Source organism: Phodopus roborovskii, unplaced genomic scaffold, assembly GCF_943737965.1.
Source record: "Phodopus roborovskii unplaced genomic scaffold, PHOROB, whole genome shotgun sequence".
NCBI classification, from domain to species: Eukaryota; Metazoa; Chordata; class Mammalia; order Rodentia; family Cricetidae; genus Phodopus; species Phodopus roborovskii.
Window position 1 is genome coordinate 15,349,560 of NW_026126558.1, and position 7,145 is coordinate 15,356,704.

The 7,145-nt window shown below is 40.5% G+C and overlaps 1 non-coding gene across 1 annotated transcript; it reads right to left on the reverse strand.

Annotated features, from left to right (window-relative positions):
* Positions 1–1,603: 1,603 nt before the first annotated feature.
* Positions 1,604–1,764, reverse strand: LOC127234767 (U1 spliceosomal RNA). The gene has a single exon (XR_007835595.1). It is a non-coding gene; the product is annotated as a U1 spliceosomal RNA (small nuclear RNA).
* Positions 1,765–7,145: the final 5,381 nt, after the last annotated feature.

Sequence of the window (7,145 nt, forward strand, 5' to 3'; positions counted from 1 at the left end):
CTCTTATTGGTTGATGAACAAAACACTGGTTGGCCAGTAGCAAGGCAGGATTTATAGGCAGGGCTACAAGGTGAGGAGAATTCTGGGGAGAGGAGTCAGAGGGAGATAGCAAGACAGATGGCTGAAGGAGTAACATGGTCAGGGCATTCTCTGGTAAGATAAGGCCATGTAGAAATACATGGATTAATAGTTAAGTGTAAATAATTAAGAGAGAGCTAGACAGTAAGAAGCCTAAGCCATCAGTCAAACAGTTGATAAATAATATAAGTCTCTGTTGTGTTTATTTTGGGCAGAGCAACTGTAGGACTAGGTGGGACAGAAACTCCATTTATAGTAACCCATTGGCCTATGCCTCCCTCCCACTTTCACCTTATGCTTGCCAGTCTCAGATTACCCCTATTGTACTTTGATAATGGTTTTAGATTCCACAAGCACATGTAACCATGGAATATTAGTCTGCCTGTGCCTGGATCATTCCACTTCATATAATACTCTTCAGGTTCATCTATATTGGAGAAAATCTTAAGAGTATTTAGATTCTCTTAGTGGCTGAATAGCATTCTGATGGATTTATGTACCACATATATCTTTTCTTAGGTAAGGTCATTCTAACAAAACCATGGCAGAATTAGTGGTTTAAACAATAGGGAAAGACTAAGGTCAAATTGTTCAGCATCCTGGTTCCTCATGTCTCCTCTGCAAGTTTGCAGATGGTCACATTGTTAATGTGTCCCCACATGGCAGAGAGGTCTTCCCTCTAATACCTGATAAAGCTATTCATAATGACTTGTCCCTTGTGACTTAATTAGCTCCTAAAGCCCATGCTTCCAGACATCACAGAGTGAGGGTGGGGACTTGACATTAGACCTTAAACATATGACTTTAGCCATTACCTGGGGGCCTTTACTAATACTAGTATCCCAGTCCCATCAACAGCAAAGAAAGCATCTGATGAGTGCACACATTTATTTTAGTGCCTAAGGTGATTGTCATGTACTTGGATTGAGTGGCATAGAATACTATAGAGAGATGTACTTTGGCATGGACTCAGGTAGGTAAGTCTTCTTGTTTAAGGAAGTTGTTTTGGTTGCCAATAACAATACAAAGGCTAGGGGTTTGATAGGGGAATAGATGATGAATAACAATAGTGACTAATTGAAATAGCCATGCTCCCTAGAAGATCCTTTCTTTTCTTTGGAGGCTGATAAATAACAATTCAATATCAAGATCCATCTCCTCTTCAGCTATGGCAACATCTGTGAAGTATTCTAAGAATTCAGCTCAAATTGTAGTTGACTGAGTCTGCCTGAGACTTACATCTGGTGAGAAGAGGGATAGTTCTTGGTGCTCTAAGCAAAGAAGAGATTTTTGACTGATATGTATTTTTACTTTACTCTCATTTCTTATTGACTTTTAAAAAATTCTTACTCCTGCATAGATATTTAATTGTCATGTTTTGATTTCATATTGCCAACCTATTTTACTGTGTTTTTTTCCCCATTATTTCTCTTGCTTACAGCCTTGTACTTTCCTCTCAGCTCTATTCTATTTGCTCTCATTCATTCTCTCCATACCCTCCTCCTCTCCTTTTCTCTGTGTGCATAGCAAAGAGTGTGACCATTGGTTTCCACTACCACAAAATATGTAGTTGAGTTTCTCACAGTTGGAGAAATAACAAGGTTGGCACATCTGGAGAGCAATGGATAAGCCTCACTCCAAGAGAGATAATTTCATGATCACAATCTCTCTCCTGCCAGGTAATATCTCATATCTCCTTGGATTATCATTTTCTACAGCTTTAATGGTGTTAAAGCCTCAATTACTCCAGCACCCACTGTTTACTTTCCCCCTTTATGGTGCTTCTCTACTGCTCTTACACCACTTTCTTACTCTATGTATTTTCTTCTTAAGGAAAGTTCCAGGAATCTGTTCCAAGACATACTTAGTGTGAATCTAATGCACCCCAGAGCTAAAAAAACAAATCTAACTTATTCAAAGCCTTTCTTCTCTGCTCATTCTCCTGCAAAATGTTACCATAGTCACAAGTTTATTTTGTTGTGTCACAACTCCTGTCAGGTCTACAGCAATCAATCATGAGACACATCCCAATTTCGGAACCATTAAGATGTGAAAACCCTGCCTTCAAATCACTGAGATGCAGCAAGATGAAAGTCTGTATTGACAGACATTTCTAAAGAAATCCTACAGGAAAAGGGCATGCGACAGCACATGGATTTTTCCCAAGAAGATTTTTCCCAAGAAGTCTGTGTGTTTTCTGTGTTTACTTCTTTTTCTCAGTAGTGCTCACTCACAAAGTGGGTGGAATTGTCTAATATTTTCTAGATCCTTGGCCCCTCATCCTGAGCCCAGGACACAAATCCTCATTGAGATGCAGGGTTAGGAGTTCAGCTTCCTCAGTAGCAACTAAGGGATTTCCACATGGCAGTCCACATTTATGTTACTAAACCACAATGAAATGTTTTCAAATGTTTCAAAACATAACTGTTGGGGAGATGCATGTGCTAATGAGCTTTATGCATTTCTCAATATGCAAGTCAAAACATCAAGTTGTACACCCTCTACATATGTAAGAGCTGTAGTCACTTTTTGTGGTGTATACCTCAACAAGGCTGGAAAAATAATAGAAAAATTAAAGGAAATATCAATATCTACCATAAAGTATTTGGTAACATTTCTGGAAGAGGAGTCTGGGTCATGTCTTCTAAGACACCTCTGAAAGAGATGGCTTTGCTTATTTTATTTTTTTTACTTTAAACAGAAATTAGGAAAATACTTGGATTTATTTTTCAAACTGAAAAGAGGGAACAGATATGGATAACAAATGTATTGATATAGGAGGTCTGGTGGTTTGAAAGAAAACAGCCTCCATAAGCTCATAGGAAATGGCACTATTGGGAAGTGTGGCTTTGTTGAAATAGGTGTGGCCTTGTTGGAGGAAATGTAGTGCTGTGGAGGCAGGCTTTGAGGTCTCACGCCACACCTAGTGAGACAGTCCACTCCCTGTTGCCTGCAAGTCAAGATGTAGCAATTTCAGCTCCATCTCCAGCACCATGTCTGCCTGCATAAGACCATGTCACACCACTGATGATAATGGACCAAATCTCTGAAAATGTCAGCCACCCCAGTTCAAGGATTTTCCTTTGCAAGAGTTGCCGTGGTTATATTTTCTCTTCACAGCTATAGAAACCCTAAATAAGACAGGGGGCTATTGGTTATATTATAGATTTTAAAAAGTGGTTTAAAATGAATATACATCATGATACTTTGATTTTTAATCATACATGTGTACACAGGCACACACACACATGCACATGCACACACATAGATGGAAAGGAGCTTGTAGAGGAGCAGATGCCCTTATATAAAGGGCAGTGTATGTGTATGTGTCTGTCTATCTGTTTCTCTCTGCGTTTGTATGTATGTGTCTTTCTGACTCTGTGTGTGTGTGTGTGTGTGTGTGTGTCTGTCTGTCTTTTTGTCTGTCTCTCTGTGTGTATGAGTCTGTCTATCTTGGGGTGTGTGTGTGTGTGTGTATCTGGCTCTCTCTGTATGTATGTGCCTGTCTTTCTGTCTCTGTCTCTCACTATGTGTATGTATCTGTCTGTCTCTCAGTATGTATGTGTATTTGTCTCTGTGTATGTATGTGTGTATCTGTCTCTCTGTATGTGTGTGACTGTCTCTCTCTGTATGTTTGTATCTGTCTTTCTTTCTCTCTGTCTCTGTGTGTATATGTGTGTTTATCTGTGTCTCTCTCTTTGTGTCTCTCTGTGCATGTGTGTCTGTGTTTAACTCCTTTTCAAAGTAACTTTTTTCAGTTAAGGCCCATTTACTCTCCCAGGATAAAAGGCAGCCTGTGAGATGTTGCTGATAGAACTGGGTTCCTGCAAAGATGGAAAGAACCCTAACTCAGCCTTCTCTCTTTCACAGGCAGCAACTCCATTATCTAATAAAGGCACTCTGTTGCTAAAAGAGGCCTGTTTTGTGCCTGGAGTTTGTGACCAATTTCAGCAGAGCCTCTAATGGGAGGGTTTGTGATAAGCAAATCCTGAACTTGCTGAATTTAAGACACTCAGAGACAGTCTCCAGCAGATATCTCCAAGTATTACCATGCAGTAAAGTCTTTAGAGTGCTTTAAAAATAGCACATGCTTGTGAGTACTGACTGCAGTGGTATTTTGCTTGGTGTTGTAACTGTTAATTATACCAATTCTTTTGAGAAGTTTACCAGCCAGTGCATGTAATTAAAGGGGGTGTTCATTCTTGGAGGTCACTCAGTTCTAGTTGTTTTTAAGACATCTCATCAGCTCGAAATTCTAGAAAACCTCAGATTCTTAGTGTGGTGACTCTGGTGCAGTTCCCAATTGATGCAAGGCTCTCCTACTCTCATTGGATGATCAGAGACTTCACAATACCAGGCATAACCTGCCTGCATTTGAAGGTAACTTTATTTGGAACCTGATACAGATCACCATGACCTTAGATGGGAGGTTTCAGGGGAGTTCCTTAATGACCTCCTTTGGCCAGGACCATGGCAATAGTGGTGTGAAAATCCTGGAGTAATGTTAACCAAAGTTATTCCTATGAGGACCTTTCTCTATAAGAAATGCACAATCTCAGAGCAGTATTCTCTTCATAGCCTTGGGTGCCAGGGTGGAAGCCAGGACCACCTGTGTTAGTTTTAAAATGGTGTTTGCATTGGCAAATTCCTGTCCATAAAAATACTAGCATGAGTACTGACCCCAATGTTTAGAGTATGATTATTCACAACAGCCATAAAAGGGGAAACAATTTAATCAGCTATGGATGGATTTGGGTTAAAAATAAATGTGGTATATACATACAATGGGATATTAGTCACCCCTAAAAGACAGCAAAGTTCTATCACATATTGTAATATAAATGAGCTTTGAAGAGGTTATACTCCTTCAACAAACTAGACACAAAAGGACAAACCATGTAAGACTACTTCCATAAAGTTCCAAGGAAAGTCACACATAAAGAAACAGGAAAAAGAAAAATGCTTGTCAGAGGCTAAGGGGAGGAAGGAAGAACTTTATTCTTTTTTTTTTTTTGCATGCCTTTTCATTTTATTTTGTTTTTTTTCTATTTATTTATTTTATATAACCAAGTCCATTTAAATGAAAGCAAACATTTATAGACAATATTTGGGAATTTGGGCGTTGTTCTTTCCAAACTACTTCCTGCTGGTAAGGGGTGCTGTCATGGGGGATTTGAAGAAGATTCAGAAATCCTGGCTGTAGTCTTTAAGGCTGCTTTGTCCAGCTGTTTTGAATGTAGGATCACCTGGTACTCTGTTTCAGGCAGTCTGGCTTAATCAAACCACATTAATTTGGAAGGAATCCACATATTTTCATTTTCTGTGGAAAGAAAAATAGAAATCCTTTTCCCCCAGTAATTTGTCCTTGAACTTAAATTTTGGAGTCAAAGCATTTTTTTTAATTTAATTTATTATTTTACATGTCGATCCCAGTTCCCCCTCCCTCCGTCCCTCCCTCCCTCCCTCCCTCCCTCCTTCCCTCCATTTTACCCTCTCTGCCTTCTCACATGCAATCTAACCACCATCTCCTCCCCATCCCCCCACCCCAATTCCATATGTAGGGGAATGTCATCTAGTTGGGGTCATGTAGATCTGACAGGTCATGTGAAGTAGGGACTAGGGCTTCTCTCCTGTCTCTAGATTAAGGCAGTTATCCCTCCATGGGGGATATGTTCACAAAGTCCTTTTGTGCACCAGGGATACATCCTGGCTGCACTGTCTAAGGACCCTTAGACTGCTCAGTCCTTCTGGCTGAGACCCATATTCAGGGGGGCCTGAGTCTGTCCCACGCTGGCTTCCCAGCTATCAGTCTGGTGGCCCGTTAGCTCCTCCTTGTTCAGGTAAGCTGTCTCTATGTCTTTCTGCCCCCTGGTCTTGTCCTCTTCATCAGCATCTGGGTTCTACTTTGACTCAGTGTTTATGTATGGGTGTTTGCTCCTGTTTTCAACAGGCATTAGTTGAGGGCTCCATGGATAAGTTAGTTGTTGATCTTACTCTCCGGGAAGGGCATTTATGGTAGCCTTTCCACGGGAACTCAAACTGTTATTTGGCAGCAGTCTTGTAGTTCTCTAGACCTTTCTTTGTGTTCAATTTTATCTTCAAACCAATATTGGCTCGCTCTTTTATGTTCTCTCTCTCTATCTCTGTCTCTCTCTTTCCTATCTTCTATTCCTAACCAGGCACAATCTTCCTGGTCGTACATGTTTTCCTTTCCTCCCCCTCGTTTTCTCCTACTTCTCTCTCCATTTGCTGCCCCCCCCCACTTCCCCTGAGCTCTGGGGGACTTGTGCCTCCCGGTTCTGTGAGGGACTTTATATGAATCTCTTAGAATACACCTTGTATCCTAGTTCCTCTGGTGGTGTGAATTATAGGCTGGTGATCCTTTGATCTAGGTCTAAAATCCATATATGAGTGAGTACATGCTGTGTTCCTCCTTTTGTGACTGGGTTACCTCATTCAGGATGGTTTCTTCAAGTGCCATCCACTTGCCTGTGAATTTCAAGATACCATTATTTTTTCTGCAGAGTAGTATTCCATTGTGTAGTGTGCCACATCTTCATTAACCATTCTTCAATTGAGGGGCATCTAGGTTGCTTCCAGGTTCTTGCTATTACAAATAGTGCTGCTATAAACATAGTTGAGCAGATGTCTTTGTTGAATGGATGTGAATCCTTTGGGTATATGCCTAAGAGGGGGGATTGCTGGGTCCTGTGGTAAACTAATTCCCATTTTCCTGAGGAACCGCCATACTGATCTCCAAAATGGTTGTATGAGTTTGCACTCCCACCAGCAGTGGAGGAGTGTTCCCCTTTCTCCATATCCTCTCCAACATGAGTCATCATTGGTGTTTCTAATTTTAGCCATTCTGGCAGGAGTAAGATGGTATCTCAAAGTTGTTTTGATTTGCATTTCCCTGATAGCTAAGGATGTGGAGCATTTTCTTAAATGTCTTTCAGCCTTTTTGATTTCTTTCCTCTATTGAGAATTCTTTCTTCAGTTCTGTACCCCATTTTTTAATTGGGCATTTGGTGTTTTGTTGACTAGTTTCTTGAGTTCTTTGTATATTT